Consider the following 12,126-nt stretch of genomic DNA (forward strand, 5'->3'; position numbering starts at 1 on the left):
CATGTTCACAGGAGCAGGGACAAATGACATGTCACCGTGTGTGGCGACAGCTCTGCATCTGACGACAAGCTCACTTCCTGAAAATGAAATGAGGAAGAGGTTGAGACACACGTTGAAGCGTGTAAGAAGCGAGTTCCCACTGGCATTCTTCATAGAGAGCAACTGACTGCACTGTTGTAGATTGACTTTACTCAATACAGATGTTTTACAAGACTCTCTTGGTTTGAACTTCCCATAGAGACACTGTCGTTAATGAGCTTTTCACAATGTGTCCCCCAGTTTCTTCCTGCAACTAGTTATGCCATGTATTCATTAGGTTACTAATGTTTTTTTTTTTTTCCCAATAATCCCTTTGAACGACTGTGCAGTGTAATAAAATTAAGAATGTAGTTAATATTCATGAACGCGATTCTCTACATGTCCGTTTTAAAAGCTGCAGGGAGCCACAAGAGAGGCTGAAGAGTCGTATGCTGACGTCTGACCTCGCTCGATGCTCCACTTCTCTATGACGCGCAAACCACCAATACACAATGCACTGCTGCCTGCATGGATAAAATGTATTTTAAAGCTATCATAAACAAACCTTTAAAGATTTGTTTCAATAATGTTATTTTTCATAATTTGGCACATTTTGCAGTTTTCATCTTCCTTTCATTTTTTTTTTTGCATCAACAAATTAGACAGTGCCTTGAATCTATGTTAAATGTATCATAAACTCTTGTCCCGAAAGATCAAACTACCTGAGAGGGTGAGTTAGAGCTACTTTATTTACTTTACATATGATAGTTGGTGGGATATCCCCCTCAACAAAATCCATACTAGTCCAACCTTTGCTCGTCTTGTTAGATGTCTTCTCCCAGCATTTGTTCTACTCAACGATCTTGTTATTTTAAAATACATTTCAAGCTTTTTGTGGCAGTAGCCGGCCGCTATCAGTGAGGCGTCTGCACATATCTGTTTAAAAGTGAGAGATTTAAGAAGATGACAGTTTCATTGTTGCCAAAGATTGCGACAAAATCCAACAGTCTCCCTGTAATTTAATGGTGGTTTTTTTGGATTTTGGGGGGATTTTTTTGTCCTGAATGTCCTGCAGGTGCAACAGTCTCGTCTGGCCACAACATACCATAGAGCACTTAGCACACCCCTGGTTTACTCCACTGTGGTCTGTGCTGCCTTTGCTGCAAGCAATGTATGTGTTTATAAGTGTCTGGTATGTGCCTCATTATATATTTTTTTCTTTGTTTAACTCTTTCCTTTCTTGCTGAGAAACATTTAAACCTCATCTCCTCTCCAATCATGTATTTTTGAGTTGCAGGATTTGGAGGTTTTGAGGTAGAAACACTGCTGAAGGAAGATATTTTACTTTCATTTTCCATTTTAAAAACTCCTGAGATTTCAAAACAATTCAACTGGACTCTCACCCCATATGGCAGTGGTGATGAGTATATCCAAGCTCTTCATCTCAAAACTGTTGAGCTCATTAATTTTATTGATTAAATATTGAAATAATCCAGCCGTGCTCTTTCGACTAAAACATTTCTCTTCTGAGCACAAGAGGACATCCATTTATCCATCTATGATATATACTTGTTTTGCCCAAACTATAGCAAACTGAACTGCATTTAAGCTGGTCTTCACACCGAAACAAACCTTGACTTTTGTTCTGCTTTGGAAAAAGCAGCCACTGTGGCCTAATGGCTGGTGGCTCGTTCGGATGCCAGGAATGTATCTGTTGTGGTTGCAAAGACGGAAGGAAGTCTTCAGCTGTAGATGAAAATAAACTCATGGGCAACCTGTTGCTTGTGTTTGTGACACAGATCAGTTTTAGCCTGAGAGTTTGCATTATTTCCGGTGGTGATTCCTTTTATAGATGAGGTTAAAAGAACAGCGTCGTGGGAGTTGTTGCAATATCTCTTCTTTCTTTTCTCAAGTCCACGATCTCACAGGAACATCTGAACACCATCTGAAATCAACCACAATGAACATGAAAGTCCACAAATACGATGACTTACAATGCAGTCAGCACTTCAACAATACATTTTACTTCATCCTTTAAAACATTAAAATCAAGACTATTTAACATGTCTGTCTTTCTTTCTTTTTTTTAATCTTCTGAGGTCCTGGCTCCTGTCAGTGACCATGTGTGGCCATGTTTGTCTTTGAGTGAGTCACAAGCAGACATAACACATGTGAACCAATGAAGGCGCCGGCTCAAAGGGCTCTTTGTTAGAAACTTATTTCCCCAATTACTTAAGAATATTTCTCTGGACTCTGCACCTTCTCCGGTGCCTCTATTATTAACCCTTCTCACGTTGGATTTGGCGGGTCTGCTCAAGGTAAAATACGTGGAATAAGTAAAAAAAAAAAAAAAAAAAAAAAAATCATTAAAGGCCATTAAGTTTTAGACCTTAAAAATAATTTAAGAAAACCATAGAGACACTCTTGCAGGTGATTGGAGCTGATTGAAGGTAACAATTCATGTCTCCTCACAAGTTGTGTTTTTTTGTTGTTGTTTTGTTTGTCTTCAAACGATTGATGTCTCAGAGTTGTTTCTTAACACGTGTTAGAGGAAGTTGTGGGCTTCGGCCTTTGACGGGGGCAGATGATTTGTAAGCACTCATTCTAGGCCATGCAGTCGCTCTCTCTCTCTCTTTTTTTTTTTTTAAATTCTTGTGAAGACTCTGTCTGTCTGTCTTTCTGTCTGGGGCTGACATTGCCCACAGTTGCCAGAAGCTACTGGGTTGAGCTCTCCATGGGTTTGCACAGTTCAAGGAGAAGTGACTACCCACGCCCTCTGCCTAAAATTATGAAAATGACTGACTATAAGGAATACCCATTATGATGTATCTTTTAAGCCTGATCATAGACATTCACAAATGGCTGAAGCCTCTCTAGTGGGGAGTGGGGGGGGGGGGGGGGGGGGGGGAAGAAGATGTGTGTTGTTATAAGGAATCTCTCCACAGTTCCTCTTTTCCTAAAAACAATACACATTCCACATGTTCGGACACGGGTAGTTACTCCTCATGTGGTTGTTGTGTTCTCGCACTGTAATAAGCAGTATCTAAATTCAGACGGAGGGCTGACCCCACCGGACTAGAAGCCACAGGATTGACAGGAACGGGTGTGTGTGTGTATATCTGGATGTATCTGCAGTTTTTTAACCCTCAAGTTTTATCCACAGGCTTTATTTGTTTGAAGCTTTCGCTGCCAAAAATACTTGGGCAAAGACCCTGAACTCCTTCGCCATTTAGCCTGTAATCATTAATGTGACGTGGTGACTGTATGTCGGTCAGTCATCTGGAGCATCTTATCCATGAAAACATCTGCACAAGTAATCAGCTCGCCCTGCTTCTCACATCTATTAACGCATTCCTCCCAGCTTTCACAAATATTTCTTCGAATAATCCGATGATGCAGTGTTATTTCTCTTTGCTTATTTAGTGGTTTAAAATAACTATAATGACGGGGTATTTTACGTCCTTCTGGTCATTTTAACAGCAACATAATTGGATGAAATTGCATCAAGAAATATGAGCTCATGTCTGTAAAACGTTGCTTCATTATCGCAGTTCGTGATGAGAGAGAGCCCAGGACTGCTAAGGTGTCCTGTATTTGATCTTTCCTGGCAGTGACCAAAATGTAAAACACACAGCAACCGTCAGACCTGAATACCTTTCCAGGCCTGGAGCCTTAATTCCAGTGTGATAGAATAATTGAGACTCAACTTAATGGCCTCGGAAGGAATTACTCATCAGCATTACATCACTGACATCCTTCTGAACCACGACCACTTTTTTAATATACTGTTCAGTCCGAGGGCATGAGTTGGCGTATAATTAACGTGATTAAATGGAGATAAATTAGGATGAAAAATATCTGCCTGGTTCCTTTAACAACCTGAAAAAAAACTTCAGAAATAACAAGCACAGTAATTAGCTCTATGATGCCATTTTGTCTAAACCACAAAGTTGTGTGAAATCAACAGAATTAAGTATTTAAAGTTTTTTGGGTTTTTTTGATCGAACAGAAACAGAAACCTTGTATACCATTTCAATACTCTTCATTGTACTGGCTTACCGCACCTTCTATGAATACAGCTATATTTATTTTGCCTTAAATTACAGTCACAATGGTCCATTCAGACTAAATATAAAGCAACATCTATCACTCGTGAGCAAATGACTAAAAACAGAACCCAATGACAATGAAAAGGAAAAACCTCCAGCAGATCCAGACTCTCGGACCTGTTGTGGTTAGGGGATAGTAAGAGAGAAAATGATAGGACAGCGAACACCAAACAAACAAGCTGACATCACACAGAGAGCTAATTGCTAAGTGTTACCAGATGTAATTATTGTATTGTATTCTGTACAATCTCCAATGAATAATCCTTATTAAAGGATGAGATTGTAACTATTTTGTCAATGTGTGGTTGTAATCAGCCTGCTTTCGGTCTGCTGTATTTTTATTCTTTAATCTCTGAAGACATTTGGTCCCATGTGGCAAGTTTCAGGTTGACTTGTTGCTTTGTTGAGCGTGAGATGCTCAACAACACGCATTATGAGCTCAGTCGGGACAGATGGGGACACATTTTTTAGCATGGCTGATGTGAGGTCATGAATCCCTTCAGTACTGACGCCACAAATTCAATAGCAAACTGTATTTGACCATAGGCTCAACAGTATGCCTGGGTATTTCACATATGTGAGGGACTTTCCTGCTATGTGCAGCTGTTGTACCTTTATTGACTTTATGCCTTGGTGCTTAACTTTACCAACGCTCACCTGAAAAATAATATTTAGCACTTGTTTTATGGGGTGCACGGCAGCGTAGTGGTTAACATCGGTTCAATTCAGGAATCTGTGCACAGATTGTATGTTCTTCCTTTTCCTTCATGGGTTTTCTCTGGTTTAGTTTCATGCTGTAAAAAACGTACATTTGTAATTAATTCTCTAGTTGGATGTATCAAAGAAGGACAAACAAACTTGTCTTGTGACATGCATGCAGGAAGTTAAATGTTTTCTTCACTGTGGTTTGCGCTAAAACTGATATCTCTAATAATAAAGGGTGCGTCTTTTGCTACTTTGCTATAAATGTACTGTCAAAGCAAGTGTTTGCAAAAGTGTCAAAGTTGTTTCGTGTCGCTGCTGCCTGCGTATTCTTGAGAATCATATATTTAAGCAACCAAAGACCGCTATTAAGTACCTTTAGTCTTTTATTAAAGTGCTTTTAGTGCCAAAAACAGTGTGCTCTATTAACTCCTGCAATGCAACTCAACAGCTCAAGACCAAACCCTTTTAGCTTAATCGCAGTAATTTTCTCAAGCTTTCCTCAAAGCCAGAGAAGATTTCAACACAAATGCTTTCACTGGCTGGATGATTTGTAAAAGCACGGCAGTGCTATTGAATTCCGTCTTCAGGTTCTTTCGGGACAGACTTGACATCGCGCACACAACTAGAACTTGAAGCCTTGGTCTCGTAGTGTCAAACTAAGAAGTCTGACTGCTGTCTAATCCCCAAAGGTGTGCTCTGTGTGAGGAGTGAAAGTGTTCCTAATGTCGGAGCTCTGTGAGCTCTGTAATCAGCGATTCCACGAGGGGCCACCTGTATCTTCTGGCAGCGCCGCCCTCCACCTTCACATGCACACTCGCGCATGCACACAACAACGATAATGCCAGCCTTCACATCCCGGGGCAAGGTAACTATCGGTTACCTTTGCCAGCCGGCCCCGTCGAGCCCATAATGAAAGTCTGCATCAGCACGTTCGCTCCCTCCCTTCAAACATCCAGCTGGGAGTGAACCGTCTATCGCTGCGTCATCATCCTGAACCCGGTCATTACAAGGCTGCGAGCTATTTTCATGCTGGATGTATTTCGCCGTGCACCTGTGAAAGTGTGTCCACCCCTCCGAAAACATGCAGGCACACCACTGTTTTTAAGTCATGTAAATCCCAAATGAAGCCCCACGGACAGCGCCGATAAAGATCTCTGCGCTGTGTGGAGCTTTGCTGTAAGCATCTGTTTACTCACTGGAAACATGCAATGAGTGATGTATGACAGGGTGGAATGTAATAATTCACTGTGCTGGGCCGCTTTACTCTTGTAAATGTCATGTTTCTTCACTCGGTTGACCAATGGGTATGTCTGTTAAACAACATGTACCTTAGACTCTTTTAATTCAGTTAAATCATAATTTCTGATATACAATACTGTCATTTGCAGTTTGAGTCAAACTGCGAATAACTTCAAATGCAGTGGATTGTTTCAGGTGAGCACCGTCAAGGTTCTCAAGAAAGTTGACTCAAGCAAGTATTACATAATCAAGGGAAACCTCAACATGTATTTTTCCACCATCTGCTTTCCGAATCACTCACGTCCTGCTAGCAGACCTGGCAGGTTATTTGCTCTATTCCGTTTCTGAGAAATAATCCACAATGGGACCCTGAAACTTTATGGCCAAGAACTCCTTGATTTTTGGTCGATTCACTGTGTGGCTGGCTGTCAAAACTGTGCCAGCTTACTAGAAGAGACATTCTGGATTTGGGAGTTTTGCAAAAAAACAATCTCCAAAGTCATATAAATATGATGTGGTGTGAGGTAATATAGACTGAAACACAGAGGGTAATCCTGGCTATGCAGCCTAATGAAATACCATTAAATATATACAGTCTGCACTATGCTGAATTAATTTTTAAGGAAATGCTTTGTGTTACTATGGCTTCAAAGAAAAGCCTTCCTCTTAGAAACAAAACACAACATCTTTCATTTGAGTATAGTCTGGGATTTTGCAGCCTTATTTGGTCTGGTATGACCTGCTTCTGGGGCCTAATGTTGGCTAACGTTTGATAAATATTTGCCATGTGAATGGCATAACTGAGTCATTTTGTTGACTTTACGACTCTCCTTGACTTGCTCATCTGTCTCTCTTCAGTGTTTTCCAAAAGCCTATAAATTCCACTTTGTGACACCTGATCAACATATTGAATTCTTTAGTAGTTTCTGGGTTGATCTTGAAAGGTTTCAACAGTTATTTATTGTGCAGAAGCATTGAAAGCAGGGAGGATGGGGGGGGGGGGGGGGGGGGTGGTTGTAGGGTGGGTAGACATTTTCTCAGGTATTTTGTGTTTAAACCATAATTAAAACATAATATTCATGTTAAACACAATTCAGGTTTCAGTGGAATATAAATCTATTTAAGAGAAATTACAGTGAAAAAATAAGCTATTGTGTAAAATAATGAGTGTAACAGTTCTAATAGTTAGAAGCTTTCTGCAGACATGCTGTTTTCCTTCAATTGATCGGACTTTCTGTGCTTCCAAAAGCATTTGCATAGTTTAGTGATGCGTCATGTTGTGCGTGTCATGCATTTGCTGATAAGCCTCCTTCTTCAAATCTCAGTAAGTCCATTTTGGGGGATTTCTGGGAGCCAGCAAAGTCTTCCTATGTTCATTCCACTACTGTTTCTGTCACCGATGTAATGTGATTCCTGTCATTTCTCTAATTCCTGACATTCCTGTGTTGATGTTTTTAACTCTGTAATTCACCTTGTCATTAGTGTTCAAGGTATCAAGCCAAAACTCACTCGCTCTCTTTCATCAGAGTCCAAGACAACAGTTGTATATAGCTGCTTTCACTAGAAAAAGGAAATTGTACTGAATATTACATCCTTTATAAGCAAGTTTTTTTTTTTTTTTTTTGTTATCTAGGATGATACATCAAAATGTATAATGGAGGGATTTTAATTGTTAAATTGTTACAAGATTTAGAAAAAAAAAAGAAGCATAAAACCTACCCGTGACTGGAATCAATTGTGCTGATAAAACCAAAACACTTGAGGCCATATTTCAACTGTCAACAGTCGCATGCGCTGAAAAGAATCTGACCCGCGGGTCACGACCATGTGTGCACTTTGTGTCTAAGTATTAACTGCTGTGTAGGAGCATATTTCATGGACGAGTGCGGACACTGCCAAAGAGACGTAAACTGTGCGCAGGTTGTATTTCATTTAGTGTGTAAATGCCTGTCATACCTCCCCATTATAAATTTTGCAGAGTAGTGCTGGTCAGAGATTAAAAAGCAATCTGCTTTGTAGTATATAGAATAAACTCAGGGAGAAGGAGAATAAAGGGATGCTGTATCACGCACTCTAAAATGCTCCTGGCCTCTGTCGCTTTTAAGTTTGATTACTTAAGCAGACACGTTCAGATTTTATTGCGGAGGGTTTTCCGTAATGTTCACTCTTATGGCTTTGCTTTGCTCAGAGAAAATCCGTTCAGCCACAACGGCTCCAAGATCCGTCCTGACCTTCTGATTCTGTCAACCGATAGACCTGCAGACAAACTGCAGGACCCTTTAACTGATCATAATCTTGCTTTTCTATTTCTACGTGATTTTCAGCAACATGTGGTCATTTTGAACCTTAAAGGTATTGCAGATGCATCTCAAAAATGCCAATTTGCTCTTAAGAAAATCAATACAATGACCTCGTTTACAAACTCAGTCAAATTTTGTATATTTTTTAAAAACGTATAATAATTTCAAGCAGAGACCCGACTACTGTATAGTCTCCCAATCTGTAACTTAGTCTGAACCTTCAGCCAGTTCTTGGCCATAAAATAGAAGGTCTTTAAAAATCACATGTCTTCAGGCTTGGCTCTTTCGAGATAGAGGGTCAGCCAGAAATAACAAACTCCAAACAAAGCATTCCTACAGTGGGCTGAGCTTGTCCAATCAAGAAATGTCCAGGCCTCACAAAACCTGCCATTTATAACCACGAGACACCCTGAAACAGTGATGCTTGTGTTTATTTACAGTATAACATGTGAGTCAATGTTTTCCACCGAGCCAAAAGGAACTTAAATCAATGTTTGGTTTGTGTACCGGCATGAAACACGAATGCTTCACCAGGCTGCTTATTGTTGATCCTCATACTAAGATACTCTAAAAGACAGGCTTTGTTTGAGGTTGTGGTCTTGTAATAAATCCCTTGCTCTGACGACGCGTCAACGCTCACCTGCCATAAGTCAAACAAATGAACAAAGAGCTGTAAAAACTGGATGAACTCACATCATGTCACACGGCAACCAAGAACTCCACTGCAACCACGCCAAAGAGGAAACGTGAGACCATCCGTTTTATGTGCACACAAGTACAAAGAAATACAGTCTAATGCTGAGAGGTTTGCATTGCACCAGCATGTGCAATGCATCAGCAGATACATGCCCGAGCCTGGACTGCAGTCAAGAGACAAGGCTGACATGATGTGTGGAATTTGAACTTAAGGTACCTTTACTCAGATGTTGAACTTTTGATACTAAGAGACTCGGCACCGCGCTTAAAGCTTCATCTGGTTTGCAAAGAAACTTTTTTTTTTTTCTTTTTTTTTTTTAAATGCCAGTATTCTCACTCTTATTACTAAAGTTTGTGTTTTTCAGTGAAGATGAAAGAATAGAGGAACGGAAACTGAGTCTGACTTGGAACAAACATATGATGCAAACAGCAATCCAAAAGTTGACAGAAACCAGAGACAAAAAAACAGCATGAACTTTAAAAGATTTGTCTTGGAGGGAGTTTGGAAACATGTTCTTTTTATTCTTCATTCAGCTTGACAAGTCTCATGTACCGTATATTGATTTCATTTTATTGAACTTCGAGTTTGTTTTTTGTTTTTGTTTTGTTTTTTCAAGGTCCTTATAATCTAAACTTACCAGACAGTGGAAATATGATGGTTTGAAAAGATAATGACACACGTAAATGTCACCAATATAAATCACTTTCAGGAGATTGTTCAACGCATGGTATGTGAGTGAAAATGTCAGCATTTATTCACTCAGAAGGAGCAACATGACGCTCCTCGTGCACGGCCAACCAGAGCCTGCAGCAGTGGCGTGATGTGCATCTCTGGCAGAGAGCTGATTTACGAGATGTTGTACAACAAACACATGCACAAAATTTACTTTTGCTCTTGAATAGTTCAATTAATTTCCCCAACGTTGTGCAACGTGGCAGAAGAATAATGTGAAACTTATGAGCACATATTTTTCCTCTTCAACAGATTAAACAAGCAATGATTGATGTAAAGCACAGTTTTTTTTTGACCTGTTACATCCACTCCTGCTTACACTGCACATTGTTTCTATTGATCGGCACTATAAAAGGTCAGAAGCTATCATTTGTCATGTATTACATGATAAACATTCGACACAAATGCTTGTTCTCATTAAGAATCATTGACCAGAATGCTCTGCGTCGATGTGGAAATGGTATATCTGTGTAGCGCTGCAGATGTTTTCCTCCGTCCAGCAGTCCCAGACCACAGCTATATAAAGACGGTATAATTACCGGACCAGCCTGAATACAGGCCGCCATGCCCTTTCTCTGTCACAGTCACACACAGACGGGATACTTATATAGTTTCAGCGAGACTCACATATGGGGTTTTTTTTTTTTCGTTTTTATCAGATTTAAAGGAGTCAGTTCAACGCTTCAAGTGTCAACCCTGATCCACTGATAGGAGGAATGTCCCCATGCTGCTGTCTGTCATATATTGTCATTGCTGGGTCATTGAGAGCAAAGCTAAACATCTGTTTGTTGGAACCTTATGTTCATAATACAGCTGCGGTCTCTTCCTCAACTAAGAAAACAGAAACTGAAGACTGAGCACATCAGATTATGTTTTCTTCCGATAACTTGCCGTCGTTTTCCATTTTGGATGTTTCAATGTCGTTTTATCAACTCTGTTGTTCTTGCCTGTTTTGAAATGACTCTGAGCTGCTTTGTTTCACCCTGGGGAAAACAAGCCAGTCTGAAAAGGAATGATGTGATATTTAGAAAATGTTCCCACACTAGTCTTGTGGTGTGCGTAACTTTTTTATTTATTTTTTTACGCACCACCTCAGCAGTTTTCGGTCTGCCTCAAGGTGTCGTAAACTCATTCTCCCTATCCTGAGGAGGATTACCGACTGCATTCAGCTTCGACGTTCTAACATTTCCAAAACACACTTTGGCTCCAGGGCTCCTCTGCGTGTTGAGGGGATTTTAATGAGGGGATTTTCAGTTTGACCGGCTATGCAGGACTTTCGGTCTAAGATGGTCAGCGACTGTAACGGGGCCATTTGTCGCACTTTCTATACCTGGAGTGATTTCTGGCCGCCTTCACCACCGGCGCACTGATGCTACTGCTGCAGGTTATGGTTGCACACAGAGATTCGTGCACCCTCCAGTTTATTGTGCTTACCAATCCAGTCAATACCAATTCATATTTTGAATGATTTTTTTTTTTAATCTCCTGTAAAATTACTCAAATTTTCTACATACATATGACAATGTGCAAAGACGCTTTAAATACATCCAATTATTTAAAATAAAATGATGTGTTATGGTAGCATGTTAAGAGTTTTACCTTCCACTTATGAAAAGCCATCCCCTGGCCCTGACCCCCTGATTCCTGCTGATCCCCCACCTCCTCCCGGGAAGCTCTCTGGCACCTCCCCTGGGAGTCCCGCCCCGCTCTTTGGAAACCACAGGGCTAAATTAAACCTAAACTGAATTGTTAAACACTCTGAATCCAAGAAAGCAAACAAACTAGGCCCCGGATCTGTTTTTATGTGTGAGCACAGCAGCAGCCGCCTCGAACGTGACTTTCATTATGCACCACAAGAGACGGAAGAAAACTGACTATTGTTGGCACGGATCATTGATTTGAGTGTCAACACACACACACACACACACACACACACACACACACACACACACACACACACAACCACACCGGTGCTGTAGGTCCATGGGAAGTTTTAAACGTTGCCTACTGCTGCTACCGGATATCATGGCGGAAAATGATGGACAGATGCAGACATGAGGCACAAGAGTCATTAAAAAAAAAAACTTTTCATCCTTTTTCAGTAGAGGATGGAATTGATTTTTCATGCAGAACCAGTTTGAGACTGATCAACAAGGTAAACAACAGAGGAAGAAAAACAAAGGAAACATTTGTAGCCTAAATATTTTCTAGACAGGAATGAAAATTACTTTTTTCCCCATCGTCTCAATGTGTCTGTTTCCTTCACTTTTGATTTTCATTTTACTCCGTTTTACTCAGTTTTTCCTAGTTCCACTAAATGAAAGCT

The sequence above is a fragment of the Blennius ocellaris genome, assembly GCF_963422515.1.
Source record: "Blennius ocellaris genome assembly, chromosome: 20".
NCBI classification, from domain to species: domain Eukaryota; kingdom Metazoa; phylum Chordata; class Actinopteri; order Blenniiformes; family Blenniidae; genus Blennius; species Blennius ocellaris.